Raw genomic sequence first — 13,866 nt, 5'->3', positions numbered from 1 at the left:
CCGGAGACGGGAAGAGAGAGAGAGAGAAGGGAAGAGAGAAAGAGAGAAGGGAAGAGAGAGAAAAGAGGGCCGCTGGCGATGGGCAACGGCGGTGGCGAGGGGAAGAAGAGGCAGAGAGAGAGAGACTTAGCAGGAGAGAGATAGAAAGTGGCGGGAGAAAATGAATAGGAAGAAGATAGGGTATATTAGATCAGACTTATTTGCGACGACATTGTCGTCGCAAATAAGTTTGAAAATGTCGTCGCAAATAATCATTTTTCCCGCGTTTAGTATTTTGGTGAAATCTTGAAAAGATTATTTGCGACGACAAAGAGAAAAAGTAATCGCAAATAATATGAAATTATTTGCGACGACTTTGTCGTCGCAAATAAATGGAAGATATCGTCACAAATAAATCATTTTTCCCGCGTTTAGTATTTTGGTGAAATCTTGAAAAGATTATTTGCGACGACAAAGAGAAAAAGTAATCGCAAATAATATGAAATTATTTGCGACGACTTTGTCGTCGCAAATAAATGGAAGATATCGTCACAAATAAATCATTTTTCCCGCGTTTAGTATTTTGGTGAAATCTTGAAAAGATTATTTGCGACGACAAAGAGAAAAAGTAATCGCAAATAATATGAAATTATTTGCGACGACTTTGTCATCGCAAAAAATGGATTACCTTGGCGGCAAAATTCCACGCCATTAAAATTTGCGCCCCAAAATTATTTGCGACGACATTTAAGTTATTAGCGACGACATGGTTATTTTTTTAAACGGGGCGTAATTGCGACGAACTGTCGTCGTAAATATTTTATTATTTGCGACGACAAATGTCGTCACAAAAAATGTCGTCGCAAATGGCCTTTTTTGTTGTAGTAAGAATTCATGATTACAGAAACAAACATAAAGCTCCCCCCATCAATATCCTATAGGCAGGGGCAAGTAAAATATGACAAAAATATGTGCAACCACAGTCAGATCCCCACCTTAGTCCTATTTATAGTTTCAACATCCTTTCACTTCTAAACTCTCGCACTCTCTGTATTCAAGCAACCATCAAACCATAGAGGAAAAAAATCAGGTAGTCAAACCTTTCCTTTTTTGTGTCAACGACAATAAAGGTGATCGTCGTCTTCAAACTCCGAAACCCCTAACATGGCCAAAGCTAAGTGGCTCTTCATTTCGTTGTTTGTTTATGTTGATTGAGAGTAACAGTCAATAACACATCCACTTCCCAGAAAACTAGACTTCTTCTTTCTACTTGAGAAAACATGTTGCTCTTCACCTTTCAGGGTTGCAATAATCTCGCCAATTGCTGGCCTGCGAGCTTCTTCACTAGTTACACAAGTTTTCTTGTCTCACATATGCAAACCTGCCATTACATAACACAAAAATCATCAACCAGAAAATCTCAAACCCAATTTTAACCGAAATTTAATTTCCAAACAAAGCTTACTTATAAGCTTTGATCGAACTAGGCTTTCCATTGACCTCTAACAACCCTGACAAATGCAATCGCGGTGAAGCCGTTAGTTGACCTGCCAGTACATTTAGCAGCATCGTCTTCCCCGACCCCGACGGCCCCATAATCGCCAGCAGTCTCCCCGGCTTCGCCTCTCCTCCCACTTTTTGAGAAAAAATCACACCTCGGGATTAACAAACACGACAAAATCAACATCCAAAACCCTACATTTTCTTTTTCAAGGTAGCCAAACAGGTGAGGGAAAACAGAAAGAAAAATAGAAATTGAAATTAGAGAGTTACTGATACCGGCAAACCGAACCCTCAACAATGCTCAACCGTTTTTGTGCAAAAATCAGAAACCTAAAACCCAAAATATTCAAACTAAAAATCAGACCCAAAAATCCAAATGTTCAAACTAAAAATCGTGCGGTTAGAGAGGCTTACCTCTTGATCTGATGACGAGAGATGGGCAGTCGGAAGAGGAGAAGGGAGACCAGCAACAGAGAGATCAATTGGGCAGAGGAGAAACCAAACGAGCTCCGAACCGCCAACGGAGAGATCAACCGGCGAACGGAGAGAGAGGCCAGTGAACGGAGCCGGGGAACCTTGCTTCGAAGGGCGAGGTGTGACGACCCTAACTTTTGGTCATCATCCTATGCTCATACTTACCATTTGTAAACCTCTATGACGACCCTAATTATAACTTCTTAAAATTTCAGGCCATTTTTTTTTTTCATTCTTACCATGTACGTTAAAATGCTGTAGCATTCTGACAACATTCTGTTATATTAGTCATCAAAATACATAAAACACTATTTTATTTTACATATAAAGTTCAGCAGCGTTTCCAAAACACATGATGCGTCCACAACCCACTTGCCTACATTCCGCTGCTACACCCTCTCTGCATGCCCAGCTTCAAGTTTTAGAGAGCCGGTGCCTTACCCGTGCTTCCTATAACACGAACAAACTTAATGAGCTTTTGCTCAGCAAGTATCAATAGGTCATAACAGATGCAATAATTATGCATACCCATATATGCATTCATGTCATATATCATAATACATTCTGTACTACTAAAACATGTATGGCTTATGTTCTTCTTCTTTCATTACATTCTTTGTTCTGCTTTCGTCTCATTTTAGTCGTTCACATCGTATTTTCACGTTCTGAACGACTTTCATTTCGTGTTTCTCATTTTTTTCATTCTTCTTTACAGATACCGTACCTTTATATGGAATGGTTTCTGTTTTTCATTTTCTTGTCTTTTACTTCTTATGGGCCCTGTCCTGTTGTACCATAGCGCGCATAACCAGTGAGGAGTGGGGTAGCTAACCAATCCAACTCAGTCACGGTTTCATATCTTTCATAGTCTCATAATAACCTTTCCTTCGAAGGCTGGTACAAATAGGACGTTTAGTCTCTTACCGTTTATCAATTTTCTCATTAAAACGGTAACTTTAGTTAAATCTTATGAATTTGTGCATTATTGAGCATTTTATCATGAGATTAACTTTTCGTTAAAGTTTAACATTTCATTTCTCTTAGTTTGATCTCGACTTAACATCGATACATACTTTTTGCAGAATAAAGTTCTACGATTACATAAGTCTTGTAGATACATACCTAACATAGTATCTAACATTCACATTGTATCTAACACTAAAAAATTCTACTATATGCACAATCTTTGTGCAACATCGAAAAGTAAGCTTGTTCGTGATATAGTCATAGAAAAACTATTGTACTTACCAAAGTTTCGCTAACAACGCGTCCTTTGTCTCCCTTGACGCTTTCCAACTTCAACCGTTAATCGGCCATATTGCATAAATTTTTCGATCGTTAGATTTAGAATCTAAGATCAATAATTACATTAAAATTTACTTCGGAAAAGTCTACAATCCTTATGTTTGGTAGTCAACCTCAAACCATTTCCTATCTCAAGGATTTGCACTATAATCGTGCAAATTACTCAGTCATGGGCCTAATTTTCAATTTTGGTCCAAAACTGCGAATTCTCATTGTGTTCGGTTTCTAACCATCACCGATTATCAAAACATCTTTCTTTTCACACTTTAATCTCATATTCCTCGTGAAATCCAGTTTTAGTTCAAATTACTCGAACTAAATTTTGGCAGAGTTTCGCCTTATTTTTCTCGTTTCCCGAGTTTTTTAATAACTCGTTCTACTTCTGATTTCGGTACCTGGAATCAAGATTTACATTCCTGAACACAGATTCCAACATAAAATTGAACAAAACATATGTTCTTTCTTAATCTAGGCTCACAGATTTTCGATAGAAATCCACCAAAACTTTATTCAATCGTCTTAACACTTACACCGTTAGACTCTTATTACGATACTCTACAAAACCTCAGTTTCAATTTTCACTTTAACGGAAGTTTTTCTGAGATGGGTTACTATTCATGTAAATTAAGAAAATATAGAATTCTCACGAAAACTCTGAAATCTTACCTCCAGAAGTTGAGGTTTTTCCGCTAGAACGTCTCAGGTTACGTTTCTACCGGACTGAACGGAAGAAATCTCAATGAAAATGCTTGATTTTCCTTCCTCTGTCTCTCTCTAGCAACTCTCTGTTTTTTTTTCTTCGTCACTTTCTCACTTTTTTTTTCCAAAACTTTCCTCTGTTATGCTTCACGTTGGCATTAGTAAGTTTTTGTTGTTCTTCAACGTGAGAAATAGCCTTAGTACACTTAGGTAGTTTTACAAGGTAAGTTACCAACGTGAGTCATCTTCCAGCCAAGCGTATATAATGATAGGTGGTGTTATTGCATGTGAGGTATATATCCACCTCCACCTCACGGTAACAACAATTCTTTTTACTTTCTTCTTTTTTTTTTTTTAACGTACCTAAAGATAATCTAATATCTATATATATATATATATAACTTGGGTTTTCTCTTTTTCTAACATACTTAAGAATAATCTAATATATATATATATATATATAACTTGATTTTTCTCTTTTTCTGACATACTTATGAATAATCTAATATATATATATATATATATACTATAACTTAAAGATAATTTAATATATAATGTATATATATATATTAAAACTTTGTTCAGCCTACTTTTATTCTTTGCTATATTCAAGATACGTGCTAGCAAATGAGTGGGTTCTATACTCCTCAAATTTTTCTTGTCGAAACCTAACTTTCTGTTTCTCAAAACGAGTCTCTTTCCGGCACTAATAATTTCACAATCAGTACAGGTTCTATACTACTTTTCTGGACTGCCGAGTACCCTGGGTCAAACTTCTCATGTTCAACCCAATTCTCTTGGGTATCTCATTAGTCAATTTCTTTTTCTGAAATTTTCATCTTAATTGATTCAGAATTGCCCAAAACGTGTACCCTTGCGGTACTCCTTTTTTTTGGTAGTTTCCCGCTTTAACTGACTCGGGAAAATTCCGTTTCAGGAACTTTTGCTATTTTCCTTACTTCTAATATTCCTATTATTTTTCTAGTTAGTCATTTGGTCACATACCAAATATTTTAGTTTTTCATAACTAAAATATACCCGCTAAAATTTCTAACTTTTAACTAATATCTCACTATTCATAAGTGATATTTACGAATTTTCTTTGTAAAAATATTCGTATTATAACTTTACACTTTTTGAAAAATTTTACCCCGTACATAAAGTTTTTACATAATATTTTCTTGATTACATCAAAATTATACTACTTACTATTCCAGAATGGATTTTGGTCAAATACTGGACTGTCCGGATTAGACCTAAATTTTTTCTGATCATTACACGAGGAGAGGAGAGGAACATAGAAAAAATTTTCACAGAGGAGGAGATGAGGAAGATACGAGTGGAAGAGAGAGTGGAGGAGAGTGGATTCTTCTCAAATGAAAATGGGTTGTAAATTTTAGATTTCAGTAGGGGTAAAATTGGAAATAAAAAATTTCATTAAACACTCAAAATAGATTCCCGCATAAGCTGAAATCAGAATCAACCCAAAGGCTGATTCTGCTTTTAGCTTTAGATTGGGGAAAATTTCTTTAAAAATATGTTTTACCAAACAAGATTTTAGATTTTAGATTCCTGCATAAGTGCTTTTTCTCTCCTAAAAGCAATACCAAACCTACCCAATATTTATCATACTCAATTTTATAATTATTAAAGTGTTTACTGGTAAATATAGTATTTCCTATATTACTAAAGTATTTATAGGTAAAGATAGTATTTACCTAAAAATTTGACATGGATACTGGCACCGGAAACCAGATCACAGTACAAAAACAACCTCAAACATGAAATAACACGGATCTCAAAAATTACGAAAATTCAAGATCAAAATCCACGCAGAAATAGACAACCAAACCCAAATCCAGGGAGATCTCTAAAAAAAAAAAAAAAAAAAAATACAGAGAGAAAGAGAACAAACCTTAGGTGGTGAGGTTGGCTCGCAATCTCCAACAAGCTTTGTCGTATCCGTCCAGTGCTCGTTGTTGTATGCTCGTGATCACCGAAAATGTAGAGTAAATCTGATCTCCAACGACCAAGAGAGAGGGGAATCAAAGAAGTCTAGGCAGCACGGTAGGCTCTCGATCTCCGAAAACGGCTGAGTAAATCCGAGGTTGTGAGATAGATGAAGCATATAGATGGCGAACTCTAAGCTTCGAAATGGGAGTGAACTTCGACCTGCTATGGGAACCGCAGAGAGAGAGGGAGAGAGAGAGAGAGAGAGAGAGAGAGTCACCGTCGCAGTCGATTTGCTGTCGCCATTGAAATCGCGTGGCTTCTCACAGTCGGCTGGAGTAGATACGATGACGAGAGAGAGGAGAGAGAAATGTAAAAGAGAGAGATTAGAGAGAATAGGAAAAGAGGCGGCTGTTTTGGAGTGAGAGAAAAAAAAGAACAAAACCCTATTAGGAGAGTAAATTTGGTAAAGAAAGTTTTTATTTAGAATAAAAAATTAACATATGCCATAATTTACAAAAAAAAAAACATGCTATTTACTTTAAAAACATATCTAAAATATGTTGTTTAGTGTACTTTCCCTTTAAAAAATTAGATATAAGTTACTATCTTATGTGCCCAGACTTTTTGCTCGTTGTTTAGATATATATAGATCTTCTTAGTTTGCAGAATTAGCTTGTAATATTAGGGAAAAGTTCATAATAATATATATATATATATATTGTAACAGACAAACAAGCGGACAAAAATTTCATTTTAGAGTTACGTCTACTTTAACCCACTATAGTACAAATTTACCATTATAAAGAAAAAATTACACAACTTCTAACTTATTCTATCTTCTCACTGCAACAAAACTTGTTATAGATGACTGTTCAAAACCGTCTTCTATACGACTAGAAAAAAAAATGGCCTGAAATTTTTAGAAGTTATAACTAGTAAATGGTAGAGATTAAGAAATGTTAAGTATGAACATAGGATGACAATCAAAAGTTAGGGTTGTCACAAAAAGTATTACTAACTATTAAAATATTTACTGGTAAATATAGTATTTATCATATTTAAAATTGAAATTATTAAAGTATTTACTGGTAAATACAATATTTACCTGATTCAAACTTATAATTACGACAATATTTTCAAATATATACAATATTTATCATACTCAATTTTATAATTATTAAAGTGTTTACTGGTAAATATAGTATTTTCCATATTACTAAAATATTTACAGGTAAATACAGTATTTACCTGAAAATATGACACGGATACCAGCACCGGAAACCAGATCACAGTACAAAAACAACCCCAAACATGAAATAACACAGATCTCAAAAATTACAAAAATCCAAGATCAAAATCCACGCTGAAATAAACAACCAAACCCAAATCCGGTGAGATCTCTAACAAACACAAGCAAAATACAAAGAGAGAGAGAACAAACCTTAGGTGGTGAAATTTTGCTCGCAATCTCCAGCAAGCTTTGTCCCAGTCGTCTAGTGCTTGCCCTCATATGCTCGTGGTCACTGAAAGTACATAGTAAATACGATCTCCAACGATCGAGAGAGAGAGGAATCAAAGAAGTCTAGGTGGCGCGGTAGCTCTTGATCTCCAAAAATGGCCGAGTAAATCCGAGGTTGTGACGTAGATGAAGCAGTGAACTTTGACCTGCTATGGGAACCGCAGAGAGAGAGAGAGAGAGAGAGAGAGAGAGAGAGAGAGTCACCATCGTTGAGAGAGAGAGAGAGAGTCACCGTCGCTGTCGATTTGCCGTCGCCATTGAAATCTCGTAGCTTCTCATAGTCGGCTAGAGTCGATACGATGACGAGAGAGAAGAGAGAGAAATGTGACAGAGAGATATCAGAGAGAGTAGGAAAAGAGGCGACTATTTTGGAGTGAGAGAAAGAAAATAACAAAACCCTATCAGAAGGGTAAATTTGGTAAAGAATTTAGAATAAAAAATTAACATATACCATAATTTACAAAAAAAACATGCTATTTACTTTAAAAACATATCTAAAATATGTTGTTTAGTGTACTTTCCCTTTAAAAAATTAGATATAAGTTACTATCTTATGTGCCCAGACTTTTTGCTCGTTGTTTAGATATATATAGATCTTCTTAGTTTGCAGAATTAGCTTGTAATATTAGGGAAAAGTTCATAATAATATATATATATATATTGTAACAGACAAACAAGCGGACAAAAATTTCATTTTAGAGTTACGTCTACTTTAACCCACTATAGTACAAATTTACCATTATAAAGAAAAAATTACACAACTTCTAACTTATTCTATCTTCTCACTGCAACAAAACTTGTTATAGATGACTGTTCAAAACCGTCTTCTATACGACTATTGTTAATGTTATAAGGTTATAGAAGACGGTTTTTGAACAGTCGTTATTTTTAATAGCAGACATGTCATAACTGTTGTCCATACGGTGATTACGCACCTTCTCTCTCACCTCTCGTAGTTGTATTTAAGACGGTTTTTTTGTGACAACCGTCTTCTATAGTAACCGTATAGAAGACAGTTTTTTCTTAAGAACCGTCTTCTGCAGTCACTCTTGCCACACTATAAAGGACAGTTTTCAACCGAAAACAGTCCTCCATAAGTTTCCATTTTTTTTTTTTTTAAAGAAATTTTGTATTACAGACCATTCCGCGGTTATAAATATCCCCGTTTTACATATCACAGGCCAAATCATACATATCAGCTATTGATAAACTTGAAACAGAATCACAGTCCCTAAAGCAAGTGAAAAGGAATAAGTCACGAGTCATTCTGCAAATTTTCATTAAACAATTGAAGATTTAAAAGCTATACTAAATTCAAGATCCACCGCGTAATATACATATACTTACCTAAAAGAGATGCATAGAAGCTCATAGGTGCTGTAAGTTATTTCAAGAAGATAATAAGCTTTGTGAAAAATAGAATATGGACAAACTTTACAAAATGTGCAGAACCAACAAGTGAAATTCATGAAATGTCAACAAGTAGTCAATAACTATAGAATTATACTCCATAAGTGAAAAAAAATCCGAATTATTTTGGGCCCTTCACTGTTATCCATTTTGTGGAGCTGTTTTGTATCACAGAAACTGCCCTTTTCTTCTTGATTTGAAATCCGTAAAAGCCCTAAACATGTACACATATATGCCAAAATAACCCTAAAACTCGCCTCCTTAATCTTTGCGTTAGGGCAGGCTCCACAAATTTACAGTACACTCAGACACATGTAACACATATATTCTAGCTAGTAATTAGTTAGTCATGAGGGAAAATCGACAATATTTAAACAAAAAGTAGTATTCATATTGCTCGTAATTATTTCCAATTGGAAAATTACTCACGGTCAAAATTATTGTCTATACCCAACCAGTCATCACTCTAGTGTTTGCAAGCTTGACATATATTGGAAATACCTAACGCCCATTATTCCTCAGCTATATATAATTAAAAATTTAAAGTGTCTCAATACTCAAGCTTTTATCTTGAGTTCTTATGTTTGTGGCCACAACGCGCTTCCCAATGGAGCAAACGACTTTGGGATACTCTCACTGCTTTCGTTGATCTTTCTTCTATAATGCAGTCAATTCTGATCTCATTCACAGATCACATTATATCTCATGATCGAGTATATATATACATATATACATATATATCTATATATATGCACTCCTGTTTGATCTTGAATATATATATATATATATATGTATACACCCTTATAAGTTTATAAGAAAGTTTTCTCACAGGAGGAAAAAACTTGGTATAAGTACCTTCAAAACCCTAGCTATTAAATTTTATACGTTCGCTAATTAAGTAATTATTTGTTTTGCTAAGTAGGAGAATTATGCTTATAATATCTATATGGATATTTTTCCCCATTCTTTTTTAGAGTTAGATTTAATTTGTACTCCTTGTGATTTTTATGCATCTCTGTTTTTTTGTTTTTTTTCATCTTATATTTCAGGGTTAAGATATACCAAGCAGTTTGATCATCATGAAGATATCACACGCACTATTAATCGTAACCTTTGCCTTGTTTGCATCTCTTGAAGCCAAATCCAAAAGTCTATCCACCACCAAGAGTGATCAAGTGGTTGATCATCCGAAACCGAATAATAATAATCTTGATCGAAAAGTTAATGTTGGAACTTTTGATCATGGAGCCCGGAAAAATAAGCCTTTCAACGACATGAACAATGAAGAAGACAAAGAAGAAGAAGATGAAGAAGAAGGTAACGATAAGAACAAAGCTTACGGACTTAACCGGGCCTCTACTAGTACCCATATCTCCCCCCCGCAAATCAATGGTCGCAAAATACCTCGTAATGGCTTTTAAATTATAAATTTTAAGTAAATAAAAAAATATATATATATATATAATATATATACGTACACACACATAAATGTATAAACATGCATATCCTACTCTAGTACGAGGGGTGCATGTGGTATTGTAATAAAGAAAAAAAGAATGCAAGATCAGATGAAGAGGTGTGAATACCTCTTAAAATAGTTTATTTATCCAATTTCAACAGCTCAAAATGACCAGGGACTATTAGACTAATTATTTGTTTGAATAAAGTTCACTAATAATTTTAGAATTGCCTTCTTACTAATTGTCACTTCAGAAAGATTATCAATTTGGAGGCTCTAATTTTCACATTCCTCTTCATTGAATTACTTTTAAAGGTAATCACAGTGACACGGTCGACAGCCTTTTCTTGGTATGTGCTTATGTCATGCATTCAAGAAAATGAGATTAGCAAGTTAAATCATATAAGAACTATAACTAATTATAGTTGGTCTAGAATTAACTACACTTCTGATCCTTATGAAGATTTCGTTTATAATTACTTTTTTTTCCTCGTTGGATTTAAATACTATATATTACTCCATTGCTTTTGTTAATTTTAGGATTTTTGTTTTGTTTTTGGTTCGCCGTCGACAAGAGATCTGATATTGATGAATTTAATCACTTAAATGATTAGGCTGAAGAATGTGCAATTAAATTATGTTTTCTTAAACGACAAACAGTGATCAACTTCGCACTACTTGTCATTCCATTGATAACATTTATTTCCACCGTCAAGTCTAATTCCATCATTTGATAATTAGTGCTGATCATTTTAACAAATATATATGAAGTCATCCACTTATTAATATGCACCAACCAACCCACTGGTCTGGTCTGCCCCATTTTTCAGATATATATATATATATATATATATATATATTAAAAGAAAATGGAAAGGTGTTAAACGCCATTTGAGCAACCGAATGATATCGATTAAAATTTGAAGGGATGAGTAAAACCGGGTGCTAATTAGGACATACAATGCCAATAAAAGTGTGTTTCTTAAGATACGTTTGTATAACAAAAGCATATATAATGAAATATTTCATGAAAATAAAAACTAATTCGTGACGATATGGTCATTAATTGTGACATATATTTCATAACAATAATGCAATTTGTGTCGGGTCGGTTATGAAAAAATAGACTAATTTGAACATGATATGATAAAACCACATTAGCTAGTTTTGAGGAGTGTCTATGTGACAAATAATTATCACCCCTATAAAGTTAGACACCTAGTTTACGTGATTTTCCATCCATTGAACGACAGGTAGCTCTAATTTTGAGAAGGAAAGACCCTAAAAAGAAACAAGATATTGTAATTCCAGTTGCAAATACAAACAATACCAAAAAACGACATGTTTTTAAGCTTTTATAGAAAACGACAAATAATCAATTGCTGTTCTAATATGAAAAACACCATACGAGTGCATGCCGTAGCAGCGTATATTTTTCCCCAAAAAAGGGGGTGAAGAATACATAGACGTCCTTACATACTGGGAAACGCGAGCTAAGTGCTATGTCAAAGTAAGTTTGAAATAAAGGTCGTTTTTAATTTGATAGGGAACACCAAGGAAATGACACGCGCGTCGTTTGATGGAAAGCGACATTATCAAAAGGGTTGATAAAAAAGTGAAAGTAAACGCCATTTTGTCTACTGTCATTCGTCTATTAATATTTTAAACGCTATGTCGTACTTTATCGGTATATGGGTAGGGAATTGAATCAGAAGGGCAGTTGTTTATGCTAAGAACAGATGGCATGTCGTTTTATTTGCACCGTTTTTTTTATGGATGACATGTCGTTCTCTTATAAAGAGCAAACGGCATGTCGTTTATGCACAAAACCTAATTATGTGATGTTCTCGGATTTTTCCCCTAAAAAGGTGCTCAGAACTTCACTAGTCCTTGTTATTAACAATTAACAGTTCTATTTTTAGATAGTTTTATCAATTATTTAAACTGTGTAACTGCACTGGTGTTTACAGTACTCAAGAAGACACTTGCAAATTTACATAATTTGCAGCAAGTTTGGACCATAATAAAAAAATTAATTAAGATAGCAATTTAATTAGTAACAGCTAGTCATGAAGGGGAAAAAAAATATTAAATCTAAAGTATTCATATTGCTCATAATTATTGCCAATTAGAAATTTACTCTCTGTGAATATTGCCTGTATCAAGCTTCATGATTATTTATATATGTTGGGGGACATATATATAGCCCGTTTCCATTAATGGTGCAACAACAATGCGATAGCCCCATTAATAATGCGTTCATTGACCTTTCTTTTAGTGCTCAATTTTGATCATTCAGAGATCAAATATCTCATATATTACATGCGCCGATTGGGTTCATATGTCCCTTTTTCCGCGGCAAAGTGTAGTGTTCTTGTCAAAGTTCCCAGATTCAAAGATAACAATCTGCTCCCTAATCTCTTCAATCGAATTATCCTCAACCCGAAGAAATAAATTAGCAAAATCCTTTCCTACTCCAAAAGCCACATGGGTTCACTCCCTATTAGGGGTGTAATTCAGCCGAGTAGGGTCGGATTGAGTCAAAAAATTGAGCCGACCCGATCAGTGCGAGTTGAGAAAACTTTGGGCCGCAACACTCTCTTAAGTCCACAAACCCGCAACCTTTCGGGTGACCTCGGGTAGGCTCGGGTTACTTGGGTTACTCGGGTTGGTGAAAACCAATTTTAATCTATGACTTCATACCTTATTTAACAGTCCAAAAGTATAAAATTTATAAACAGTCCATAAACATTAACATAACATTAAACATACTTCTTAATAGTCAATAAAGTCTAGAAATAAAATTAACAATACGTCAAATAAACAGTCCATATAGAGATAGTCCAGTAAAATAGGAAATTTAGTCCACCCCAAACAGTTTAATCCAGAATAATAGCACCTTTATTTCCAACTTACCACTCATGTGTTGCAACAGAATTTGACCAATCTTAAGAAGAAAACATAACAAAAAAAATCATCAGAATCAAGTTTAGGACAACAAAATAAACAAGGAGATAAAATAAAGTTAAAAAAAAAATAAGTAAAACGTAAAAATATTACCCGACTCAATATCTTCATATTCATTAATCTATTCCATGTCAATAAAGTTGAGTTGCTCACGACTACGCAACCAATTTTGTGTACAAATCAATGCCTCTACCATCTTGGGACTCAATGAACTCCTAAAGGGATCGAGGATGCGGCCTCCGGTACTAAAAGCTTCTGAGGCTACCGTTGAAACAAGAATGGCAAGAATGTCTTTTGCAACTAGTGAGAGAACCTTGTAATTAGTTGCATTATTCTTCCACCAATCTAAAACATTAAAATTTGACCGAGTTGGATCCTCCATAGGGTCTGTCAAGTATTTGTCCACATCATTTTTATACTCATTCACATTATTCTCCTTCATTTTCCTAACAAAAGAGCTCCACAAACACCCTTTTCCTTTTGCTTCTATTTTTACCTCCGTTGTACTTGTTGTTGCCGCCTCCCCACTATTTTCATTAGTCACAGATTCACCCTTCTCCCCACTATAAACCTCATGCAGTCGGTACATAGTATCCTT

This window comes from Morus notabilis, unplaced genomic scaffold (genome assembly GCF_000414095.1).
Source record: "Morus notabilis unplaced genomic scaffold, ASM41409v2 Scaffold647, whole genome shotgun sequence".
In the NCBI taxonomy this organism is placed as follows: Eukaryota; Viridiplantae; Streptophyta; class Magnoliopsida; order Rosales; family Moraceae; genus Morus; species Morus notabilis.
This window is presented reverse-complemented; position numbering follows the sequence as displayed.